General features: G+C 34.5%; 1 non-coding gene across 1 annotated transcript; it reads right to left on the bottom strand.

Moving 5' to 3' along the window:
• Window positions 1–1056: 1056 nt before the first annotated feature.
• On the bottom strand, window positions 1057–1136 carry LOC147916714 (small nucleolar RNA SNORD36). The gene has a single exon (XR_015552819.1). It is a non-coding gene; the product is annotated as a small nucleolar RNA SNORD36 (small nucleolar RNA).
• Window positions 1137–18409: the final 17273 nt, after the last annotated feature.

Below are 18409 nucleotides of genomic sequence, written 5' to 3'. Positions count from 1 at the left end.
ATAGAGGTTGGTTTTAGAGGGTCTTGGAGAGAATGAGTATTGCTTTTCAAAGAATCTTCCCTAGGTTAGGTTATCATATGTTTTCAACTGGACACTGAGGAAGGCTTTTCTCCTCAGACATCAGACTGCTCATTATTCCCTCTTATAAAGGAGGCTCTGAGTGACCTAGTGGGTTCAAGATTGTCATTTTCATGGAGATACACCAGATGTCTCCACTCCAAGTTGCTATAAAGGAAAAATTCTTAATAATTCCTGACCCACTATCACAGATAAGGTGATAAAGGGTACAGATGGCGCTAGGAGGCAATAAATTGATAACTGGCACACACGTAGTTGGAAATCTGGAAGGAGAAAAGAGAGAAGGAAAAAGAGTAGATGTGTTACTGGACACATACCCGAGTTCTTTACCTGCCACACAAGAGGAGCCAAATAAAACTAGAACGCCAGGCTTATGGCAAGGAAAATGTTTTTATTTCGGGTGACGTCAGCTGGGAGATGAGAGCTCTCAAATTTGTCCCATCCCTCTGAAAGTTGGGAGGCAAGGGTTTTAAAGGTTGTGAGGAATGTGGCTGCTTGTAGGGAGGGGGAGCATGTGGCCTTGTTGGTCAGCACTTTCCCATCAGCCTGCCTTTGGCCTTGTGAGGCTGCTTGCAGGAGGAGGATGGCGGATAAGGGAATTGTAGGTGAGTGTCCTTCAACTGTCTCTGTCTCCTTGGTGGACGGTGGATTCCAGCACCAGGAAGCCAAGGAGTTGAAGTCTGAGAAGCTTTAGCTTCTTGATATCAGTTTCCCTGTAACAAACCTCAAGAACTGGTGATTAGCCAAAACATCAGTATAAGCCCAGCTTGAGGCCACCTGGGCTTTTAACAATTTGTAAAACAACCAATATCTACATGTGAATGTAACTTAGAGAAACAGGGAAAGAGGATGAGTGCTTTTGGTTTTAACCTCATATATTCTGGGTTTAATGTGGGGGACTGATAGCAGGGCTGGTATCAGATGCAATACTTAAAGGGACATTGGCCAAGAATTTTCCCCAAACTGTTGAAAGATATCATTCCACAGGTTCAAGAAGCTCAGTGAACCTCAAAATAAATAAATTCAAGAAAAATCATTCCTATGCATATCATATGGAAATTATTGAACATCAACGTTAAGAGTAAATTATACTAGCAGATAGAGAAAAACAGCACATTACCTACAAAGGATCAACAACAAGACTAAAGGCTGGTCTCAAGTTCCCTCACATCCTCACCAGTGCTTCATAATCTCACTAAGGAAAGAAATTTCTGGAGCTTCAGTGGCACATCATTTAACACGCAGTACTTATACAGAAAAAAATTTCTTTTAGCCATTCTCATAGGTGTGTAGTGGTATTTCATTGTGATTTTAATATGAATTTCCCTAATTCCTGGTGATGTTGAGTATTTTTTCATCTATTTATTTGCCACTTGTAGATCTCTTTTGGTAAAGTATATGTTCAAATCATTTTCCATTTTTTAAACTGGGTTATTTGTTTTCTTATTACTGAGTTATGAGAGTTCTTTATATTCTGCTTAAGAGTCTTTTATCATATATTTATTTTGAAAACGTTTTTCCAAGTATATGGCCCATCTTTTCATTTTCTTAACAGTGTGTTTAAAAAAATAGACATGTGTTATTTTGATGATGTGCAAACTGGAAATTTTTTTAATGATTCATAATATTTGTGTCCCTTCTAAGATCCAAGATCACAAAAATTTTCTTATATGTTTTCTTCTAGAAGTTTGATAGTTTTAGATTTTACATTCAGGTCTATTATACATTTTATCTTATTTATTTATTATTTGTTTATTTTTGCATATGGATATCCAATCCTTCCAGTACCATTTGTTGAAAAGACTACCCTTTCTCCAGGGAATTGTCTTGGCACTTTTGTCAAAAATCAACTGATCATACATTTGTGGAATACCAAATGTAAATATACCAAAAATTGTGGTATAATATTTTAACATACTTATCTCAGAAACTTAAAAAAAATGACAAAAATAAGCAGGCACATTAGAAATAAAATTAGTAAGCTCAAACTATAAAATATACAGAGACTTCCACATGCAAAAGAAAACAGAGATGTCTCATTATTTTTCAGCAGACGTAGAAAATGACAAAACTTGGTCATATACTTGGTGACAAATGAAGTCAAAATAAACTCACAATAACCAATATAATTTAGTATATATCATCTTATCAGGCAGGAACAAAATTGTAAATCAATAACAAAAGATAGCTAAACCAAATCTCATAGATCTGGAAAGCAAATAACATAATGTTAAATAATATTTTTATTTAAAGTGATAGAGATTGGATTGGTGTTTATCAGAAGGGAAGAGGGGACGGAGGAGGGTGAAAGGGATGATTAGGTACATGTGTGTGGTAATGGGTTGTAATTAGTACTTGTGTGGTGAACATGATGTAATCTATGCAGAAATAGAAGTATAATGATGTACACCTGAAATTTAAACAATGTTACAATGTTACTGCAATAAAAAATAAATAAAATAAAAAGATATTTCAAAGTAAATTATGAAATATTTAAAATTGAGTAACAATGAAAATATAACAGATAATTAGTGCTTGTGGAATAATTTACACATTTAAATTTATTTATCAAGAAATTTTTAGAAACTTAAAAACAAAGAACCAAAGCATTAAACTCAACAGAAGAAGGATAGAACAAATAAACAACAACCAAAATGAAAAGTAGAAATGATAAAGATAATTTCAGATATAAATGAAATAGGACTAAAAATAAACAACAAAAAATAAACACAAACCAAAACCCAGTTCTGAGAAAAGTTTTCTAAGATACGCAGACCACTGCCAAGATTTATCAATGGGAGAGAGAAAAAAAGAAATGAAAGATTAAAAAATAAACAAAACATAATAAAAGTAGAAAATAATTACAGATAAAACAACAATGGAATAAATAAGGAAATACAAATGAATTTTATATAAAGATATTAAAACCTGAGATTGAATACATGAATTCTCAGAAGAATATAAAATTTTTAAAGTTGTACAAAAAGAAATAGAAAACTTAAAATAAGCAAATAGCATTATATTTATTAAAATAATCATTTAAAACTCCCAGCAAACTAGGAGTAGAACATTGTACAGATGACTTCTAACATATTTTGAGTAAGCAGATAATTCCTATATTACACAAGATATGCCTGATAATAGAGGTACAAAACGTCTAGAATTGACAAAACAGTCTTAAAAAGAAAGAACAAAGTCAGAAGACATTTACAACTGATTTCAAGATTCCAAGACTTGTAAGTACCTGAGTGTATGGTAGTGGAATAAGGATAGGCAAAGATCAATGGAACAAAATAGAAAATTGAGAGATGAACCTACAGATATTCTTGCAAAGATGTCAAGCCTATTCAAAAAATTCAAGCCTTTCCAAGAAATGTTGCTGTAACAACCAAATATCCATATTAAAAAACCACAATTATATCACTCCATATATAACTAAATGAAAAAGCTGAAACCATAAAGCTTATAGGAAAAGACACACAAAAAAAGTCTTTGTGACTTTGGAATAACAGACTTCTGTTAAAGGAAAAAAAAAAACAAACAATACTAACCTTCACAAAAAATAATTTATAAAATAGAGTCCATCAAAATTAACATTTTCTTCTCATCCAAATACACAATTAAGTAAATGAACTGGCAAGCTAAAGACTTAGAAAAGTATTTGCAGTACACATACTTACCAAAGAGTTTATATCTTGATTATATGAAAAACTCCTATAAACCAAAAATAAAAACACAATTTTTAAAAATCATTTTGCTTTTTAATAAAAAGAACTCCTACAAATCAACAATAAAAAAGCAATTTTTTAAAATGCACAAAAATCTTGAATAGGCACTGCGCAAAGGATTTGTTGATGACCAATAGTAACAGGAAAAGATTCTCAACATCATTATTCATTAGGAAAATGCATATTAAAATCACATTGAGATACCATTTTACATCCACTAAAATAGCTAGAAAAAAAATTTTTTTAAGCAGATGATATTAAGGGCTGGCAAGGAAGAACTGAAGTCTCATAAAATGCTGGTGGAAGTATAAAATAGTATAATCACTTTGGGAAGTTATTTGGTAGTTTCCTGTAAAGTTAAACAAGCATCTCTACCCTATGACACAACTTCAATCTATTTAACCAGGAGAAGCGAAAACACGTGTCTACGAAAAAACCTGTACTTAAATGTACAAAATAGTTTTATTCATAATATCCAAAAACTGAAAATAACCCAAATGTCTATCAACAGGGTAATGGATAAAGAAACGTGGTATGTTTTTACAGCATTTAATGTTGAATATTATTCAACATTAAAATGGAAGTGGCTAGCTACTGATACACACAATAACCAGGATGAATTTTTAAAAACATTATGTTAAGCAAAATAAGCTAGATGCAAAATAACTACTTGATTACATTTATATGAAGTCTAAGAACAGGCAAATCTAATCTATGCTAACAGGAACCAGAAAGTAATTGCAGGAAGTGGGAGGTTATATACAGTAATGACTAGAAAGAACAAGAGAGAACTTTCTGGGATAATTTGGGATAATTACTATATCTTATTTGGATGGGTGGTTTATGGTCACATACAATCATCAAAACTTTTTTAACTAAATTTTAAATTACAGCGCATTTTATGTATAGATTACACCTCAATAAACAATTTTATTAAATTCTCACATAAGGAAAATTCAGGCTCAGATAAATTTACCAGTGAATTCTACCAAATACTCAAAGAACAGATAATTCCAATCTTATAACTCACCAAGAGAATTTTTTAAATCTTAAATACTCTCTTACTAATTTTAAGAGCTACTTTAACTTAGATTTCAACACCAGATATTATGAGAAAGGAAAAATATAGGCTACTCTCCCCCACGAATATAGATGAAAACATCCTCAAGAAAATACCAGCAAACAGAATCCAGCAATATGTAAAAGAGTTGGGTGTATCTCAGGAATGCAAAAATAGTTTGATGTTAAAAAATCGAGAATTATAATTTACCTCATCAACACAAAATATTTTTTCATCTTAATAGAAGCAGAAGACAGCTGATAATATTTAACCTCCATTAATTACAAAACTTCCCAGCAAACAAAGACTAGAAGGAAATATTTTCTTAATCTGATTAACAGTATCTAACACATTCAAAAATCATCATTCTTAATAGCGATGCATATTCCCCTTAAAATAATGAATGAAAAAATAGTACCTATGTCACCATTTCTATTAAATAATACACTTTAGAGCCTAGCCTATGGAGTAAGAAAAGAAAAAGAATTAAAAGACATAGAGGGCCGGCCCCGTGGCTTGGTGGTTAAGTGCGTGCGCTCCGATGCTGGTGGCCCGGGTTCGGATCCCGGGCGCGCACCGAGGCACCACTTCTCTGTCCATCCTGAGGCCGAGTCCCACATGCAGCAACTAGAAGGATGTGCAGCTATGACATACAACTATCTACTGGGGCTTTGGGGGGAAAAAATAAATAAATAAAATCTTAAAAAATAATAATAATAAAAAAATAAAAGACATAGAGAATGAAGAAAAAATAAAACCATCTTTATTCATGGAAAACATAAGTGGAAATCCCTTATCTTTTTGCTCCATCATTTTTGCAAGTCATTTCCACCTTTAAGGTCAAATTATAGTCCCAAATGGTTGTTGGAATTCCAGCTATTATGCATAACTCTCAAATATTAAGAAGGAAGAAAGAAATCAACATACAAAAGTCAGCTGCATTTTTATACACTAACAACAAACTAGCAGAAAGAGAAATCAAGAATACAATCCCATTTACAATGGCAACAAAAAGAATAAAATACATAGGAATAAACGAACCAAGGAGGTGAAAGACCTGTACACTGAAAACTAAAAGATATGTTGAAAGAAATCAAAGGAGACACAAAGAAATGGAAAGATATTCCTTGCTCATGGATTGCAAGAATTAACATAGTTAAAATGTCCATATTACCTAAAGCAATCTACAGATTCATTGCAATCCCAATCAGAATTCCAATGACATTCTTCATGCAGATAGAACAAAGAATCCTAAAATGTATATAGAACCACACAAGACCCCAAATAGCCAAAGCAATCCTGAGAAAAAAGAACAAAGCTGGAGGTATCACACTCCCTGATTTAAAAGTATACTACAAAGCTATAGTAATCAAAACAGCATAGTACTGGCAGAAAAACAGACACACAGATCAACGGAACAGAATTGAAAGCCCAGAAATAAACCCACACATTTATGGACAGCTGATTTTTGACAAGGGAGTCAAGAACATACAATGGAGAAAGGAAAAGTCTCTTTCAGAAATGGTGTTGGGAAAACAGCACAGCCACATGCAAAAGATTGAAAGTAGACCATTATCTTACACCATACACAAAAATTAACTCAAAATGGATTAAATACTTGAATGTAAGACCTGAAACCATAAAACTCTTAGAAGAAAACTTAGGTAGTGTGGTCTTTGACATCACTCTTAGCAGTGTCTTTTGGAATATGTCTCCTCATGTAAAGGAAACAAAAGAAAAAATAAACAAATGTGACTACATCAAACTAAAAAGTTTCTTCACAGCCAAGGCAACCATCATCAAAATAAAAAGACAACCTACTGACTAGGAGAAGATATTTGCAAATCATATATCTAATAAGTGGTTAATATCCAAAATATTTAAAGAGCTCATACAACTCAAGAACAGAAAAATAAACAACCCAATTAAAAAATAGGCAGAGGATCTGAACAGACATTTTCCCAAAGAAAAGATGTTCAACATCACAAAGTATTAGGGAAATGCAAATCAAAACCACAATGAGATATCATCTCATACCCGTCAGAATGGCTATTATTAAAAAGACAAGAAATAACAAGTGTTGGATAGGTTGTGGAGAAAAGGGAACCCTCGTACATTGCTGGTGGGAATGTAAATTGGTACAGCCACTATATATATTATATATATATATAAAATACACATAGATACATACATACATACAATTGAATACTACTCAGCTATAAAAAAGATGAAATCTTGTCATTTGCAACAACAGGGATGGACATCGAAGTTATTATACTAACTGAAATAAATCAAACAGATACCATAAGATTTCACCCACCTGTGGAAGATTAAAAAAAAAAAAAAAACAGCAACAAACAAACACAGAGAGAGAGAATAGATTACCAGAGAGGAAGCAGGGAAGGGGGAGGGTAAAAGGGGTAAAAGGGCACATGTGTATGGGATGGATGGCAATTAGACTTTGGGTGGTGAACCCAATGTAGTCTACACAGAAATCGAAATATAATGATGCAAGTTTGAAATTTATGTAATGTTACAAAGCAATGTTACCTCAATAAAAATATAAAATAAATAAAAATAGAAAACAAAAAAACACTTCTTATAAAGATGTTTCTAACAAGCTACTTGCAAGATGTATTCAGCTCAGTGATTTTTCAGTGAATGGAAGTAATACCTACTCTGTAATGCATGTAGTAAATTTATTAAGAACACTTTTAGTAAGGTGTTTCCAACAGAGAAAAAAAGAAGAAGGAAGAAAAGAGAAGAAAGGATCATTCCTTCCCTTTTAAGAAACCTTACTGGAAGGCCCACTGAAAAATTCTACTTACATTTCTTTGGCCAGGGTTAGTCACACAGTCTCACCTACATGAAAAGAAGGTTAAGAAAATAGTCTTTTACTCAGGCAGCAATATTCTCTACTTAAAATATCAATTATCATACTAAAAAAGAAAAATAATATGGATTTGAAATTATACAATGTGTGTTCTTTGACCAAGACAGAATTAAACTAATTAATAAAAAAAGGTTTGTGTGAAATCCCAAAATATTTAGAAATTAGAAAACAAACTCTTTGTATAATCTATAGGTCAAAGAGGAAGTCAGATGGGAAATTAGAAAATATTTTTAATTAAATAAAATAAAAATAACAACACAATACACAAAATTGGTAGAACACAGCTAAGGGAAAGTTCAGAGAGAAAAGTATAGCATTGAAAGTTTATATTGGAGAAGAAGTAGTCTCATATCAATGATCTAAGCTTGCACCTTAATCTAGGAAAAGAAGAATAAATTAATCCAAAAGGAAGAAAATAGCAAAGATAAAGAATTAGTAAAATTAAACAGAGAAAAATCATAAAGTAAATCAACAAACAAAAGCCTACCCTGGTGGCCTGACAGACAAAGGGAAATGGCCTTTTTTGGATACATATTATCTACTTTGGTCTTTAATGATCTTTTACTATAATGTTGAATGTATAATTAAAAAGTATGAGACATGCAAATAAGCAAGAAAATAATCCCAAATTATTGTAAATCCCATACTCACAGATACCCCAGATGCTGGAATTTATAGACAAGAACTTCAAACTATGATATATCTATTGAAGAACCTAGTGAAAAAGGGTAAAAACAAAAGAAAAAAACATGTAAAATTTCCTCAGAGAAATGGGCAATATTAAAATGAAGCTAATGGAATGCTAGAAACAGAAAACACAGTATCAAAAATAAAAAATCCATTCAATGGCTTTATCAAAAGAAGAAAGGATCAGTAAATGTAAAAAGCATTTAGTATCAATTATTCAAACTGTAACACAAAGAAAAATAAAAATTTTAAAATGTATCCAAGACCTGTCAGATAATATCAAAAGGTCTAACACATGTGTAACTGGATTCCCAGAAGAGAATAGAGAAAGAACAGGGCAGAAGACTATTGGAAGAGATAATGGGAAACATTTTCCAAATTTAATGAAATATATCAACCCAAGGGTCCAAGAAGCTCAGGAAACTCAATTAGGATAAATACCAAAAAATAAAATCACAAGAAATTTCTGAAATCCAAAGACAAAGAGACAATATTAAAAATGAACAACAAAAAATATTATACCTGACTTCTCATCAGAAATAATGGAGGCCAGAGGATGATGGAATGACTTCTTTAAGGTGACAGGAGATTGTAAAAATATTTAGAGAATAGAAGACTGTTTTACTAATGTCACAGAGCTAACCTAAGCTAAGGTAAGATGTAAGTGTCTACAGAGGGAGACCCCTGTGAGAAGCAAGCCAATTCACCCTGATTAACTCAGAAAATCTGAAAATATAAAGACAACAAATGTAATTGACATGGTTGGGGGGAAGGTGATTAAAAAGAATGACTGATAATAGGAAGATTGGATGAAAGCATTATTAATGGAGTAATTGGCATTCCAGGTCCCCACCCCACCCATATAGCTGGGACACCACCCTTCTCCTCTTCTCCCCCACTCTATCCTCTGTAATAGGAGACTAGAAGTTTAGTCTCTGGAAAATTTGAGGAAGAAAAGCTCCAGACATGAGAATACCATGTACAGTGGGGAACAGTGATGAATTGCAAAGCCAAAAAAAGGGGAGGAGTTCCTTTTAAAAATTTTTATCTCCTCTGGCACCCTACTTAGGTAACTACTCACTCCACAGTCTCAACTCCCATTTGATTGAAGAAATGGATCAATGAAATGGTAGAGCTCAAAATTACCAGATACCAAGAGAGGCAGATGCAACAATATTAGTCTTAATATAGGAGAGGCACCCAAATAACAGAATTTCCAGAAAAAGAAAAATGAGAAAATGAAGTAGAGAAAATTAACAAAGAAATAACATAATAAAATATCCCCTAACTAATAATATTAAAGGGTTCACTGAATATTCAGCACTGAGAATCAAAAAGAGCCCACAAAAGCACAGCATCCTGAAACTTCAAAAACTTGGCAAAGATAAGATGCTAAATATGTCTAAAGAGGAAAAATCATATATAAAGGATTGGGAATAAAAATGGCACTACCATAACAGCAGCACTGTGCTAAATACAGCGAAAATGTTGCTTCAAAATTCTGCAGGAAAATTATTTTCAATTTATAATTTCATACCTAGCCAAATGATTACCAAGTCTAAAGATAGACTAACGACCTTTTCAGAAATGCAGAAACTCAAAATTTACCTCTCATATATCTTTAAGAAGTTACTGGAGAGTTACCTTTCAACGACACAAGATAACCACACAATCCTAGAAATTGATTGATTAACCATAAATAAAGTGAGAAAAACAGTCCAAGAATAACGGTGAATAACAGCTGTGACATGACCTATATAGATCAAAAATTTCAGAGAGGAGCAAGATCAATCAGTCCAGAATATCACAGGAAGGTAGCCTGGTGAAGGGAGGAGGAAGAATAGAACCAATGGATTATTTGATAAAATCTGCTGTAGCATTTGGGGGTTAAATAAGCAAACAATACATAGAAATCAATTTGAAAAAATCACAAAATTGATACAGCCACTTTGGAGGACAGTTTGGCAGTTTCTTACTTTGGCAGTTCAATCTTAAGATGAACCATCATAAGTCAAGAACCATCTGTGCAATAAATCAATGAATGAATACTCTTACCATACGGTCCAGCAATTGCACTTCTTGGTGTTTATCCAAAGGAGTTGAAAACTTATGTACACACAAAAAACTGTACATGGGCATTTATAGCAGCTTTATTCATAATTGCCAAAACTTGGAAGCAACCAAGATGTCCTTTGGTAGGTGAATGGATAAATAAACTGTGGTACATCCAGACAGTGAAATATTACTCAGCACTAAAAAGAAATAAGCTATCAAGCCATGAAAAGATGTGGAGGAAGTTGAAATGCATATTATCAAATGAAAGAACCATTCTGAAAAGGCTACATACTGGATGATTTCAACTATATGACATTCTGCTGCTAATCTTCCTCTTTTTGCTTGAGGAAGATTCACCCTGAGCTAACATCTGTTGCCAGTCTTCCTCTATTTTGTATGTGAGCCGCTGCCATAGCATAGCCACTGACGAGTGGTGTAGGTCCACACCCTGGAACCGAACCCAGGCCACCAAAGCAGAGCGCACTGAACTTAACCACTAGGCCACTGGGGCTGGCCCAAGGATAGTGATGTATTTAAACTAAAGAGTTATAGAAAACCAAATGTCTATAGCAAGAAGATACCATAGAAATAGTCCCTAATAGAGTAGCTGACACAAAAAGGATTCAATATACAGATCTTCCTCCACTTACAATGAGGTTATGTCCCAATAATCCCACCATAAGTTAAAAATTTTGTAAGTTGAAATGCATTCAATACATCTAACCTACCAAACGTCATAGCTTAGCATAGCCTACCTTAAACATGCTCAGAACAGTTATATTAGCCTATAGTTTGGCAAAATCATCTAACACAAAGCCTATTTTAAAGTATTGAATATCTCATGTAATTTATTGACTACTGTACTGAAAGTGAAAAACAGAATGGCTGTATGGGTTACAGAATGGTTGTAAGTGTATCGGTTGTTTACCTTTGTGATCGCATGGCTAATTGGGAGCTGCAGCTCACTGCCGCTGCCCAGCATCACAAGAGAATGTCGTAGAGCATATCCCTAGTGTCGGGGGAAGAGGGAGAATCTCCCTCTGCCCTTTCCCTTAAGGTTCTTATGGCTGGCCAAATAATCAACAAGACAGGTTAGCAGGAGAAAATAATACCAAGTTTAATAACATGTATACATGGGAGAAAGCAGGGACACTGCATTTTTCAACACAATAGCAGAAATTCTCGTCTTAAATACCATGTTCATCCAATGACAAAGGAGGATTTTGGGGGTGGGGGGGTCAGTTACAGGAGATTACCACTAAAGCACAGTAAACAAGAGTAAGGTTATTATACAGCCCAAGGCCTCACCTTCCACATTGATAAGTCTCTAAAAATGAGCTCATCCCCCCTCTTCCCAATACAGAGAGGGAGATACCTTTACAAATGGAGATTTCTCTTATAAATGTAAATGATTGTCTGACAACTCTTCGCAGGGTCACCCAGAGAATGTGGCCAGAGAGACAGAACTTCTGATAAGAGGGGCTTGTTGGTGCCTTTCCTATTGTAACATTTACCCTACGTTATCTTTACAGCCATCATGATAGATCTGTTCCAGGAAAGAGCTACCATGTCAAATTCTTTAGGCAGTTAGTGGGGGAAGTCAAATGTCCCTAGAAAAAAACAACCAAGGTAAAGAGACAGATTTCAGGGTGGCCAAATCTTGATCTCCCACACTAGCCTAGGAAAAGATCAAAATTCAAATTTGAAGTACGGCTTCTACTGAATATGTATCACTTTCGCACTATCCTAAAGTTGAAAAAATCTTAAGTTGAACCATCATAAGTCAGGAACCATCTGTGCAATAAATCAATGAATGAATGATAAATTAATGGATAAATAAATAGAAGAAAATACACTATTTTAATAAATAATGGATATTAATTTATTTTAATAAATTAATGGATAAATAAATAGAAGAAAATACACTATTGCCTGGAAATCTTAACGTAACTAAAAATATTTAAGGCCTGCAGCACATTCATGGATAAAACAGCATGACCTAAGCTGCAAAGGTCCTCACAGGTCATATTTCCTGACTACTCTTAATTTGTTATAGCAGAACTATGTATAATTACTTTTTTAGACTCTGATCTTCTGGATTCCCTTTCATGTTTGCTCTCTACCTTTTTCCCTTGGTAACTATTGCCACATTCACTGTTCTCTGGCCTGCCTGAGTCCACAAGGAACAGCCTGGAAGAGGCAATGTGATAAAATGGGATTGAGGAGTTTAAGCATTCAAAATGTAGTGCTTGGGTTCCTGCAATTTCAAAGTTAGAATACAAGATGCCACCAAGATAATCAAAACAATAGCAGCATCAGAAATAAAATCAAAGTCTTACTGGGAAAATCTTATCGCCAGTAAAAAAATGCACAAATATTCATAAATTTAAATTTGTTCATGCATTCAAGTTCATAGACCCCTTTCTTATGCATGAGAGGTCTATAAATCCCAAGTTAAGTAGCTTAATTATAGACAGAAACGTATTTCTCCACATATCTATGTAGATAAAGACCTATCACAACTCCAATTACAAATCTATCAGCAGTCCATCCCAGACAAGTGTCTGAGGAACAAAGCTATCACAGTTTAGGAGACACACTAACCAGTCGTACCTCTTCCTTCAAGCGTTAACCCTCAGAGAGTTAATGAGCTTTAACCAGTTATAATTAACTAAAATGTTGAGCATTTACCATGTGCCGGGCAATTTGCTAAAGGCTTTCATGTTTCATTTTATTTCACTTTTAGATAACTCTATAGTGATAATATTACCCCTATTTTACAGATCAGTTAACAGAGGAGTTGAGAGATTAAATAACTGTCCCAAAGGCACTCAGCTAGTAAGTGGAGTCAAACCAAGAACTGATGTTAAAAACCCACGCTCTTAATTCCTACACAGCACTGTTTCCCTTTGTTGTAAAAACTGTGGTAAAAGTATTTGTGGTGAGTATCTCCCACAGACACAGACATAAAATCAAACATGTGGGGTAGAAGGACTTTAGAGAGCATCCTGCTCAAACACTTCACTTTACCATGAGACAACTGAGGTCTATATGAGGCAGAATTTTCAAAATCTAGATAGTAAGAGAGCCAGACCTAGAATCTGTCATTCTGTTTGCCAATTTAATGTTCTTTCCTCTACGGCATCGAGCCTCCCGTTCAGTCAACATTTACGCAATACTTATTAAGTATTAGGAGAGAGTTCTATAAAAATAATATGGAAGATAACAGAATATAACAAACCCCATGTAACGAAACACAAGATTATTTGTGGAGTCAAGAGAGGGAAAACACTCATAAAAATCTTTGTTAAAGTCAAATTCATTCATTACAAAAGAACGCCTTTGGCTTGTCAGTAAGTGGAAAGGTTTGCTCTGAACCCTAGACCAGCCCTCCCACATTTTATCCCTATTATATGGGGCTCCTTAAAAACAAATTGCCTTGTTGTTGTAAATGGTCAAGAATAGGTACTTTGTTTTAGGTTTTGGTGGCCAGAGTATTTAAAGTGGTGAGCACGGAGAAGAAAAAGTGTTTAAATGGCAAATATTATTTAAAGGTAATCATGAGATGCCATTCTATCCAATTTACCATTATTCCCATTTACTATTTCTTATATGTTTTCTCACCAGAATTCCCTCTAAACTGCTACCCAACCACAACACACACATGTACATATGCACACACACACAAGCGCACACACACACGGCTGAAGAGAAGTGTTGCACTCCTCAGTCTTGTTTGCCTCCTCTTTACCCCACTGGTGAAGGAGGGAGTCCTGCCCTGGGGATGGCTGAACACACGACACTCGATACTGGACAGATAGGGTTGACAGTAGTTTATTAGTCACACACTTTTACAGCTGAGGGAGGAGGACACCACAGCCATGCAGGACCACATTGGGGGTACACTCAGTAGCAGAGTGTAGAACTGTTTAGCTGTCAGAGAACTGAAGCCCTTTAGGTCGAGGACTGGGGGGAAGGCAGCTGGTCTGCTGATAGGAGAACCAGACAGGTGGGAGCCTTTCCTGCTGAGAGAGGAGTATAATCTGGCAAAAGCAGGAGAACTCTGAAGTTAGGGCTTTGGGTCCCTGTGAGGCTCAAAGATACCAATGCAGCACATAAAATTTTAGGCCTTATAGTACATCTTCCCTATGTTACTTGAAGTGTATTTTAAATATTGTCCACAGACTTTTGTTTTTATGTCATCTTCCATTTTGTAGGTGTTCATTCCACTGCAAAGACCTGTATATTCTCATTCTCTCCCTCCCTCCCTCCCTCTCTCCCTCTCTTTCCCTTTCTCTCTTTGTAGAAATATATCCATTTATAGAAATACACATTTTTATAAATATATTTTTATAGATATGTATACATTTTTACAAATACACATATTTTTTACAAATTTATATATACATAAATACATACATATATATATCGGCAAAAAGGCTGATAGGGAGAAAATGGGGTCATCCATAGGCTGGAGGCCAGGATGAGGCCATGGAGTAAGTATACAGGAAATGAGTGGGAGCAGAATGCCCCACCCCAGAGTGTGCCACTTTGGCATGTGGATTATTTCGAACTGAAGACTATTGGGGCCCAGCAGACCCAGGAAAAGCTTTTTACCTCCTGCTTTACTGCCTAAAAGTATTTAGATAGGGGGCCTGTAGCAGGAAGAAAGCTATTACCAGAGATAACTTTTTATATCAGAAAGACTTATCTGCATGGTATGGCAAACGTCTGCTTACCAAGCATTAGCTTTTCCATCTTCCTGTGAATTGTCTTCCTTCCCTTTGAGGCTCCAGACCACTAGTCCCTTCTCCTTAGCTCAGGGTGGTATATAAGCCTCAATTACCTGACTGCCAGGGAGTTCCATATTTTTATGGGGCTCCTCTGTCTATGAAATTTGTTTTTCTTCTATTAATCTGCCTAATGACAATTTAATTATTAGACCAGCCAGAGGACCTAGAAGGGAAGAAGAGAAAAGTTTTCCACCCCTACAGAACAAAGAAGTGTAGAGTTGAAAGATTATGATCCAAGATTGACATCTTGGAGTTTGGGATTTCAGAGATTAATTCTATGTAATGGCAAAATCCAGGTGACAATAATGGAGTTGATGATTTAAGAGGAACGCAGGCGATACTCATTGGAAGTAAGATTAAGAAATTCAAATATTAGTATCTTTTATGATCTGTTCACATAGATGTTAAGTTTCCCCACAATGACAGTAATTCTTAGGATGAAGTAGAAGACCATGAACCACTGAAAAAGTCTTTACTAAATGTGTCACCAATGATTTTCAGGTTTTCAAACTCAAATAAAAAACTGGTCCATTATTGTCTTACTTGAACACTCTATAGCAGTTGTTTACCCCTTTCTTAAAATTCAGGCAGTAAATGGCAAAAACAAAGAAAACTTACAAGACTGTATAATATGAGCCTTGGAGGAGTTTTATCAAAAATCAGAGGAATAGTGATTTAAAAATAAAAATTGGGAGCAAAGTAACACCACCATCAACAGCAACAATAATAATGATCCCGTCCCTCCAGCTGTGCACCCCTGGCCCTCTGGCACATGGCAAGGAGGATGTGTACACTCACTTGGAAGAGCGTCAGTGTCCCCAGGTGAAAGTCAGATTTATGTTAAGATAAAAAGGTACAGCATTTTTAGTTATGAGGGGAATGTTTAAAGGAATTTTTATTGAAAAAAATATGTATGTTAGAGAGCACAGTGGAAGTTCACGGCAAGCTGGCAGCTGTGGGAGATAAGTCAGGAAGACAGAAGAACAGAATTGAATTTGGCTGAGTTCAGTACAGGGGCTTTTCTTCAAAAGAAAAAACAGGGACAGGACAGTAATGAGAAACATAATGGAATTTACCATGGCTATCTGGAACTTTAAAAAATTTTTCAAGAAAATTCTATGCTGATTTAGACAGAGGTACTACATGATATCGGAAATGCTAAAATATTAGAGAATATTTTCTATTGTATCAATATCTTAAAAAGAATGAAAAGTTTTCTGTTTTTAGCCTCCTTGTAGATTTTTTCTTTAAGCATTCTTTTTCCTTTGAATGGATAAAGTAAAATACCTGAGGAAATCCCGAAGGACCCCCTAACGGCTCTATTATCACCCTCTAAAACTTCATAATTGTGATTAGGTAGTTCAGAACCAACATTCTTCTATAACAATATTATTAATGAACTTCTTTTGACCCGTATCCCCAAGAGCTGTTCTCCTCTAAATCTCTAAGGCAAATCTACCTGTGAAAAACCTAGTTCATCCACTTAGGAAAAAAACAATACAAAAAAAGAAGCTTTGCTTTATAGAGAAAAGGAAAGAGGTAGCTTTTTTAAAAAAATTCAAGTCATCTTTAATGTGGTAATTTAAAGTATTTAAGACCATTTAGTAAAAGCTTCAATGGAAAGATTAATATTCTAGTAACCATGAATGCGGAATGAGATACCAAAAACTGTACTGAATTCCCTTCACTGAGCCATCAACTGATGAGGATGCTGTAAGAAGAATTCTGCATCAGCCACATCTAGATGAGTTAGTTGTAGGAGATTTTGTATCTAAAACTGCCCAGTTACTAAGTAACTAAAATGACTGAGAATTAACAAAAGAGACAAAATATAGCCTTCTTGCATGGGGAAAAATACCTCACAATGAGAATCAATGATTTTCTAGAATAAATTTTTTAAATGGAGTCAGAGATGATTTACTCTAATCTGCTTATGACTGATTTATTCCTGCAACTATTTTGAACCACTTAACACAACTACGATGTTCTCTATCTGCAAAAACAAACTCTAGAATTTGTGTTGTGCTGAACTCACTGGGGTCCTGTGGGGCAGGGATGATATCTAGATCATAGAGCTTTTGAGGGCTGTCATAGTAAAAAAGATTAGTATTTGGCCTGTAAGGTCAGTACATGAATGTGTATTTGGAAGTTACAAAAACAGAGTTTTTCATTCCAGATAAGAGCTTTTTATTTAGCCAGTGCTAAAGCAAGGTAGTGATTTCCCATCACTGAAGTCAGCCAAGTAATGGCTGGTGGGGTATGTGGTGCAGATGCTAATCAGAAGGACTCATGTTGGAGTTAGATGGTTCAGTGATCTAGGGAGTTTTATTTTATCTTTGAGAGATATTTCTATGAGCTAGAATGGAATAGAACTGGCAAAAAAAAAAAATTCAAAGTACAATGCATAGAATTAATTCATGCATACATAATAATCAAAGTTTGAGCCTCTTACTATGTCTGCACATTGAAAACATGTTGGGAGAATTTTACATCACCCATACAATCAGTGAAATGTAAGTATACTTTTTTAATATATGTTTTCTTTATTAATATATGACTTTTGTTAAATTTATTTCCCTGTGTATAGTCTTTCTGATCTGTCAATATTCTTAGTGGGGTCAGATGTCAATCTGGGAGAATTCAGATTATGTACACATTAAAAATATTCCTCAGTTACAAATTAAACTTTGCACAATTTATTGTTATTTATTCAGATAAGAGACAACTAACTCTAATTGTTCATCTCCTTTAAGTCCATCTCAATCCTTTCTGAATGGAGCCATATTTTTTAGCAAGAATCTATTAGATATCATCACACATATGTTTAATTTAAACCTCAGAGCAACCATTTCAAATGTAATTGTCTTCATTTCTCAGATGAAGAAGCTACAACAAAGTTGAAGAATTTATTCTAACATAAAGCTAAAAGTGGTAAAAACTGAGACTAGAACCCAGTTTTTTTAACTTCTCACATTAATCTAATTAATATTTGAATCTTAAAATATAAAATATCATTTGCCTGTTGAACAATCTCTTGGAAATAATACAAAATACGAAACAGACAACAGAATGACTCATACAGAAAGGTCAGATGAGATTTTGTGTTTTATTATAT

The sequence above is a fragment of the Ceratotherium simum genome, chromosome 7 (genome assembly GCF_057802395.1).
Source record: "Ceratotherium simum simum isolate JZ-2026a chromosome 7, ASM5780239v1, whole genome shotgun sequence".
NCBI lineage: Eukaryota > Metazoa > Chordata > Mammalia > Perissodactyla > Rhinocerotidae > Ceratotherium > Ceratotherium simum.
This window is presented reverse-complemented; position numbering and strand designations above follow the sequence as displayed.